Source organism: Tympanuchus pallidicinctus, unplaced genomic scaffold (assembly GCF_026119805.1).
Source record: "Tympanuchus pallidicinctus isolate F22 unplaced genomic scaffold, pur_lepc_1.0 scaffold37, whole genome shotgun sequence".
NCBI lineage: Eukaryota > Metazoa > Chordata > Aves > Galliformes > Phasianidae > Tympanuchus > Tympanuchus pallidicinctus.
Window position 1 is genome coordinate 530,291 of NW_026294755.1, and position 8,943 is coordinate 539,233.

Below are 8,943 nucleotides of genomic sequence, written 5' to 3' on the forward strand. Positions count from 1 at the left end.
GCATGCACACAATGCATCCTGCACCCAAAACACTGCTGCAACTCCCAATTGCAAACGCTGCTTCTTTAGCACAAAGCAATGCCAGAGATCTCTGTCTTCAGCTCTGCACATCCTCACGGGACTGGGTGCCTGCAAAGCTCAGCCCCTACCTGAATTCCACATGCAAGGCATCAGCAGTGCACTACAGCCCTGACCTCAGATGCAGCAAACCAACCTGTTGCCTCAGCAGTTACTCTGATCCACAGTGCTGGGCAAAGTGTCAGACAGCGAGCCTGCCGTGCTCCCCAGTGCCAACACCGGGCTGCATGTGTCAGAGCTGAACCTGCACACCATACCAGAACCACTTCTCATTACTGCATGCCGCCCAATAAGGAGCTCAATGAGTGTTTTGTTGAGCACTGAGTGACCTGGATGTGTTCAGCCTTAAGAGAAGAAGACTGAGAGAGGATCTGATAAATGCTTATCGATATCTGAAGTGTGGGAAACAAAGGCACTTGGCCAACCTCTTTTCAGCTGTCTGTGGGGACAGGGCAAGGGGAAATGGCCACAAACTGGAGCACAGGAAGTTCTGCATCAAAAACTTCTTCACGGTGAGGGTGACAGAGCACAGAGATGGGCTGCCCAGGGAGGTGGTGGGGTCTCCTTCTCTGGAGATATTCCAGACCTGTCTGGATGCTGACGTGTGCAGCCTGCTGCAGGGAGCCTGCTTTGGGGGGATTGGACTCAATGGTCTCCGGAGGTCCTTTCCGACCTCTGCAATTGCATGTAATAAAATTAATTTCATCCCGCCCATGATATATCTGGTTTGATTCTTGAAGTGGGAAAATTCAGATGTGTAAGTTATTGAGATGGAGGCCAGAATTGAAGAGATTCCCTTTAAACCAATCAGGCACTTGCTTTGCTCATATAGAACCCTTCAGAAGAACGTTCTGAAGGCACTTTACAAGGCAAAAACAACTCGATGCAATCCTGGGAGGGCGGCTGCCACTGACTGCGCGTTAAGATTCCATTTGTACGGCAGAAGGGTTCCTAAATCAGCGCCCATTTTTTAACCATTTTTTGCTTTATATCCCAAAGTTAAGGCCCCGGCCACAGGAAGCTGATATTTCTTTGAGAGCTCGTTCACACGACGTGCCTGTTGGCAGCAGCCCAGCATGCTTCCAGGACAGTAACACCGCTCCCGTGCTGCAGGCAGGCTTCTCCATTATCCTATCTCTGCATTTCAGGAAGAGATGGCAGTGGAAAGGAAAGCAGTCTAACCTTTGTTTGCATTGTGCACACACCGGTTCAACGCAGGTCTGCGTGTGCTTACGTCAGGTGGCAGACAGACGAGGCTCAGCACTGAGGCCCACGTGAAGCTGTCTGTAAAATACCTGCACAGCGGACTCAAAAACCAAGCAGGGCTCTGAAGCAGCGCCTCAGGAAATGCAGCTCTCTGCTGACTTGTGCCAGCAAGCCCTGGACATTCCATTATTTATATACAGCTTCAGATGAGCGGAGCAGCGCGCAGCAGATAAAAATGAGCTGCACAAATAAGAGTCAGACCCAAAACGGTGCAGTCTGACAAACCCAAAGGAGCACACAAATCCATACAAAACGTACTCAGGAGGATATATGGCATTCTGAGTAGGAAAGTGGCTAGAAATACATTCATTTTTAAGAATCATTGCTAGAAAACATCATGAACTCTACTACTCCAAGCACAGGGAAAGCTCAGAACAAAGGAAGATGCTCACAGACAGCACCAGCGTGTGTGTGGGTATGGGGAGGACTGGGAACTCGGGAGGCTGAAGGAGGTCTGATGGCACACAGGGACAGAGCACTCAGTGGCACCTCAAGGAAGCTGCAGAGGATCAAAAATCTGATGGTAAAGCAACACAAAATAGACTCCACAGGACATGCCCAGATGGAGTGGACCCTGGCATGAATGGTGGATGATCTGCTTTCAATTCCGAACTACAGACCCAGTAGTGACTCTAGAGTTTAAAGCTGTGCCTTGAAGTGGTACCTGAGAACAAAAGCAGTAGCACAGACCTTTAATGTATGCATCATACAGGACTTGTATCCCATATTTGTGTTTTCTCTGTGGTTTTGTCTCCTTTCTGTGTAGCTTTCCTAAGGAAGTGTCTGCATTTGGTTCGAGATACAATTTAGCCTTGGCCATCATATTCTTCACTACTTAAAGCCATTTCTCAACACTGAACCTGCACTGAGGAGGAGATCCTTAGCAGATACAGTGCAACAAGTAGATTTATTCTGCGACAGGCTGCGTTTCCATGTTCTAAATAAAAGCCTGTGTGCTGCTCAGATAGACCTGATTAATGGAAGCCCGATGTGCACAAACATGACTCACTTGGAACACTCACCAGCCTGATGGCGTCCCTCCCCCAGAACGAGTGGGAGACAACCGATGACCATACCCAAAGTGCTGCTCATTCCAGCAACGACCCCATTGCAGACGAAGGCCCTGGTCCTGCTGCCTACAGGTGCTAACCTGGCATCTCTGCTCTGGACAACACCTTTGTTACACCACGATCCTCCAGCAGCTTGCTTCTGTGCTAAGCATGGAGAACGAAGAAAACCCGATCTAGCAACAGCAGTGCCTCCAGAAGGGCAAAGACACGGTACAGCTGCAGAGCAGCTCTGTGTACAGTGCTCATGTTTACACAACAGTGTGTGTACTTAAGGGGTGAACAGCGGGATGTGTTAAGCTGTTTAACTCTCCAGTCCCTTGCTCGTGTCGCCTGGTGTTATGTGCACAGCTCCACAGTACTTCTGCCCACTGATTCCAAGCACTGAAACCACGTGCTGTACTGGAGGGAAAACAAAAGGATGGGGCAGTTTTTAGCAGGAGAAGGAAGAAATGAAAGCGGAGCTCAGAGGGCAGGCAGCAGGAGGACTGTGGCTGCAGCACCCGCCGCTCAGGAGCAACTCTTCCCACCTTTTGCCACTGAATCCCCTCATACCAGCAGCAGGGATGCTGCTTTGCACAGCTGTGAGGTGACTGAGATCATCCCTCCCCCAAAAAAGGATGCCTTCAAGCTTGTGTTAAGTTTCCACCAAAATATTTACCATCTAATTTGGGAAATATATGTATATACTGTACAGAGCCATTCCTCTCCCCTAGGAAAATGTGCCAATTCCTATGTTACAACGTGTTTCCCATGGAATTACTGCTACTGCATCTACTTCTTACGAACAGAAGTAACAAGGTGCAAAGTCAGAGGAGGTAGAGGAAGCCAAGAAGCAGGCCTTCTCCTCTTCCTCCTCCTCCTCTGTTCCACAGAGGGAGTTGCTCCTGACATTTTGATGGGAATGATGCTCAGCAAGCCAGAAGGGAAACGTGCCAGATCAGGAGAAGGGAGAATCTGCTCCACGCTTTCACCTTCATTCACCAGGTTGCCAAAACAGCATTCAGTTGATCAGGTAGATGTTAAAGCTCATTCAAGGAGCAGCAATTCACAATTCCCTTCCAGCTCTCAAGGAAGGTGACCAGGAAACACAGGACACAAAGAACGGGGTACAGAAAACCCTCTGTGTGTGCAGGGCTCCTTGCATCAAACTGGCAGCCTGTGCTCTCACTTCAGTCTTACCACTGCACTGTTTATCCATCACCTTTGGTTGCTTTCAGGTATGTTGTTACACAAAGGTATCTTCGGGAACATAGGGGAATGCATCCTATTTCTGGGAAAGCTCAGCCACTGATTATCAAAAGAAGGGGAAGCAGAAGAATGAAAACCAAGGGGTTCAGTCAGCTCAGCAGCGCCCATTTTCTCACGACCAGAGTAAAACCAGACTTCCCCCCACCCACCAACGAGCAACTTGTGCACATTTACACATATGGAAACACGTACTGGTACATCTATGAGACCAGTGACTGTAAAGGCCCCTCTGCTCATGAAAACACTGCATACAAAGCGTTCAGTCAGCCAGAAAACACAGTGGGAATCCCTTTGAGAGGACTTTAAACATGATGTGTAAAACACTCCTCAATACTCCTGATACCTGCTGGGGTTTGGCTCTTCTGAAAACCCTGACGGTGAGCGTGGGGATGCAAATGAACGTATTGCTTGGAGCTGGAGAACACAGTGCACATCCCTCCTGCTAACGAAGTTACTGCAGAGCTGGTAATTGACCAGAACCAGAACGTGACCGATTCACCCACGTCACCAAAGGACACAAACCCTGAACATCCTATTCATTGCTTTGAGGGTATATTTTCTCCACGCGCTGACTGATGCACCATTAAAATTCCTGAGGCCATACCAAAAAGAAGTTCTGCCAAAAGCTGCCCATTAACAAGCAATTAATAAACAAGCTTTGAAGCACAAGGTTGCTCATGCCATCCCACAGAAAATATTCCTTGCCTGCTATTCCTCACCAGAGACATTTTCTGACAGAACATTCTATCTCTGCCAGGGATTGCAAAGCAGAAGGCTGCAGTTCTGCAGAAGAACGAAGCCTTCACTTGCTCACTCTCAAAACACTCGGATTGATTAAACTTTCATCTTAAAGGCTGCTTGCTGGCCCAGTGGACAACAGATTCAGTAACAGAAATGACATCATTAGAGCACAGTGCCATGCAGCCATCAGAACGGGGTAACAAACCCACTCAAACCTGCATCAGGAATGTGCAGTCTGTAACAAGAGGCCATGGGAAAAAGAGAAGGTTCACTTTGGCCTTGCACCACCAACACCCCTAGCACGTTCCTGCCACATCCACCAGGCTATAAAGTCCTGACTCCCGCAGCAGCATTTCTCTGTGTCAGTGATTCTCCTCACGGCCTTTGAAGCAATGCTGCTTCAGAGATGACCCCTGTGAGGACGAGTGAGGCTGCAAGCAGCAGACACCATCCTGCCTTCCACTTTGCCAGTTATAATAGCTGCTTGCAGAGGGCTGACCAGAGATATTCTTTCTTTAACCAGAGGGCAGACTGAAGGTCTGTGCTGGATTCCTCATCTGCTGCAGGGTTTGCACAAATACGGGCTGTGGGGTGCTTGGGGCCGACCCATCTTTACAAAGCAGACATTAACCTGCATAGCAAACCCAAGCACAAAGGCTAAGACAGAAAACCCCATCAAAAGGGGACAAATGCAGCCCCACATTCCTCGGAGGACAAAGGATTGTTGTGGTTTCTGAAGTAAAACATAGCTTACAACAGAACAGCACCAAATTATGTGCTTTGCCTGGCAAAAATAGTTGCAGACCGGAGGCAATTACCAGCTCATATCTAGGAGCCCAAGAACATTGGAGCTCCTCCAGCTCTACGTACACTGACATGTGCATATTATAAATGCATTTCCTTTAATTCTAAACACTGCGCCTTGTATTATCATCATTACTTAGGTTTTAAAATCAACCCACTGATTCTTTGCTTTCCTCTTTGCTGAATCCTAAGTGCAGTGCAATGGAAGTCCCAATAAGTAGTTTTGCCTCAGCTAGCAGAATCTGATTGTAAAACGCCCTACGACAAAGTGCTGCTGCTCAGTTTTGCATCCATCCTCATCGTTTCTGAATTCACTCTATGCTCATCTGTATTTGCATTTCAGATTTCATGCAAGAGGATCCATCTTCAGAACACAGCAAACGAGCCCCGATCCTCTAAGAAGAAAATCAATTCCCAGAGGGTGGGAACAAAAAGGGAATGAGAAACCATATCTGTACGTGGAGGTCTCACTCTGAAAAGATTCCCCCCCCTTTCCCCTCCCTGGGGCAGTGTTGAGATCTGCAAAAAGTGTGATGTTCTGTCATTCCCAACAGCACTGCTCACAATTTTGCTCAAGCTCCTGTCGTGGGCGCAGCGTAAATTTAGGAAGGAGAAAACTGTGGACTTCAGAACCGATCCGAATTGGAATGGAAGCCTTTGGTGAGCCAGGTGAGGTTTGCTGCTATTCTGGGAGACGTCAGCCTGCTTTGCTGACGCTTTACAAGCAGAAGCTGCAGCTGTTTGAGAGGTGCTGCCGTTTGCCAACAAGGCTGTGGGTCTCACAACCGCCGTCCCAACAGGACACGTTCCATGCATGTCAACCCACAGGGACCCATCGGGCTGAGACCTTCCCGTTTCCACAGCCCTCAGCCAGATTTTGCACTTTTCATTCCCAAAATAACCTGCACAAAAGAAACGCAGCCCTTGAGAATCATTTGATACCCCTTGCTCAGGGGCACGCTGGAAATACGTCGCCACACAAGAATTCTAAAGGCATCTTAGGGAAGCAAAGGTTCCCTCCCAGGGCATATTCCTGATTACATGCACTGCAAGAGAGGCATTTTGATCTCTGATTTGTGTGTGTTCTACACCCGAGAGTCTCTCCCTGACGCTAAACTCTAATGAATCACACGCACAAAAAGAAAGAAAAAGTTATAATGCAGAACACAGGGTGACATGTAAATCCAGACATTCATGGGTGGGATAAAGCAAGCTGGAACAGCAACCTCAGGCATGCTGTTTATATAAGGAAAACGCAGCTTTCAATCACGTGGGTAACACCAGTTGGCTTTCATCTGTTAGCTCTCAGTCTTTGTCATCTGCCCAGCACAACTGCTGCATTAGCAAGAAAGTCAGCAGAGAGAAATCACTCCTGAAGCCGTACAGACAGCAAGGGGAAGGTGAGGCCAACAGGGAAGAAAGCAAAATATCTGAAGATTCAATTAAACAAAGCAAATAAACATTAAAAGGCCATTTCTATAGTGATGGATCTGAGTCTGCCATCACTTCGATTATTCCTAAAGCCAGCCTGATTTCAGTGGGAAAAGAAGTGCAGAGTCCTTTGTCAGTGCCATAAGATATTGAGACATTATTCATATGTGCACCCTGAGCAGATGTTGCTCCCAGATCCCTGCTGTCCATGCACTATAGATTATGGGCCAGATTTACAACAGTATTTGGGGACTTAAGCATATTACCTCACATCACATGGCATCTGCAGAACTGCCAAGCAAGGTTACGCCTCCCATTTAGGCTGCATTCCAATAGCTGGTGGAGATTCTCCCCAAGCTGTGTCTTTAGCTTCTTCTGGGCAACGACTGCTTTACTTCCATACACTTTAGGAATCCACGTGCACCAAAATAGGGATCACAGTGAGAGAAACAGCCATGACTGCACTGACAGACATCCACGTTCCTCTCAAACCTGACGCTCTCAGGCAATGTTCCCTGTCTTTCTAATTAACCGTTTCCAACTTTCTAATTTTTTTCTTCCTGTTTGCAACAGGAGATCGCACGAACAGCTCGAAAGTCATTAGAACAAGCCTCACAAACCTCAACAAACAAGGAAATCCCAAATTACAGGAGACCACTGAGGCCTGGAAACCTGACAATATTAAGAACAGCAAGGGTGAGCTGAGGGCAGAGTCGAGGCTGAGTGTAAACTCTTCTGTATTCACATCCGTTTTGTCCTCTTGCTCTTTTTGTCCCCATCAGCAGGAGGAGGGAAATGCTCGGATGTGAGAGTGACAGAGCAGCGCCACACTGCACGAGTCATTAGGAAGCAGACCTATCAAACCTCAGCTGCCTCCTCCTAAATTCTCTCCTGAGTTTCCTCCTTCTGACGGCTCCTTGTCCCACATAGGAGGACACAGGCAGCTTCTGTCTTGGTTTGAGCCTTCTTCTCTGCCTCTGGCCAGAAGCAGTGGGCAGGTACTGTGGTCTGTGTAGAAAGGTACAGGTAGTAAGGGTTGCAGAGGAGAGGCAGCACCTATGGTAATTAACTACAATGCTGCTTAGCAGAGGTGCACCCACTAAGCATCAGATCTGGAGAGGATTTTCCATCCAGGTTCTAACCTTGCTGTTTAGGGGCTGATTTAAACAGATGTTTCAGGAACTCAAAACTTGAACAGTTCTGCCTTGATTTTTTTTTTCCCTTGTAGACTCACAGAATGGCCAGGGTTGGAAGGGACCTCAAGGATCACGAAGCTCCAACCCCCTGCCACACGCAGGGCCACTGACCTCCACATTTCATAGCAGCCCAGGCTGCCCAGGGCCCCATCCAACCTGGCCTTGAACACCTCCAGGGATGGACGGGGCATCACAGCCTCTCTGGCAGCTGTTCCAGCACCTCACCGCTCTCTACTGTTGCTACAACAGCAGCACTAAAGCAGCATTAGAAAGCTCTGCTCTCTTGTGACAGCAACAGGACCAGAGGGAATGGCGTGGGGACTTCATGATCCTTGTAGGTCTCTTCTAACTCGGGATATTCCGTGATTCTATCGGAAATACCCACAGAGCTCCTTTCTGTGCAGCAACACAACGCAGCTCAACGCGCGGCTGCAGCGCTGCCGGCAGAGCCGCTGCTGAACGAACATCTGCGCTGCTCTGGAGATGGACGAGACGGAGAGGAAGCGAACAGGAGCCGCGTCTGGGGGCAGAGCTGGGACCTGGCGGTTAACCCACAGGATTTACCCGAGGAAACGGCTCAGTAACCCAACACGCGATGCCAGCACGAAGCCTCACCCGGGGAGGCGGCACGAGAGGCATCGGGAGCCCCGAGGTTCGCTCTGCCGCCTCCAGGAGGGGCTCAACCGCCCCCTGCAGGGCCGGGCAGCTGCGTGAGGAGCCCCCCGGGGCTCTTCCTCTCGCTGCACGAAGCTCCGCCATCTCCTCAGCACCGCTCCTCCGCCCCTCAGCGCCCCGCCGCGTCCCCCCCCCCCCCCCAGCCCTCATTCATTCACCCCCATTCACTCACCCCCACGGCCGCGTTCCTCCCCGACAAATGGCCTCCTCAGGTAGCTCCTCCCCAGCGCTGCCACTCGGATCGCCGCCGCCGCCTCCTCCTCCTCCTTCTTCTCCTCCCCCTCCTCCTCTTGCTTCCCCCCCCCCGGGGGCGGCCTCAGGTGCTCTCACACTTAAGGAGGAGGGAAGCAGCGTGGGCCCGGTGAATCTGATGAGGTTCAACACGGCAAAGCGCAGAGTTTTGCACTTGGGCCGGAGGAATCCCAGGCATCCAT

At 49.7% G+C, this 8,943-nt stretch overlaps 1 protein-coding gene across 2 annotated transcripts in view; it reads right to left on the reverse strand.

Annotated features, from left to right (window-relative positions):
- Positions 1 to 8,743, reverse strand: part of TANC2 (tetratricopeptide repeat, ankyrin repeat and coiled-coil containing 2) — a 176,478-nt gene extending 167,735 nt beyond the window's left edge. Inside the window, exon 1 of one of the 2 annotated variants that reach the window (XM_052699455.1) lies at positions 8,682 to 8,743. The gene's annotated coding sequence lies outside the window, so the exon portion shown is untranslated. The remainder of the gene's footprint in view (positions 1 to 8,681) is intronic. The other variant, XM_052699457.1, reaches the window with a different exon arrangement.
- Between the last annotated feature and the right edge of the window lie 200 nt (positions 8,744 to 8,943).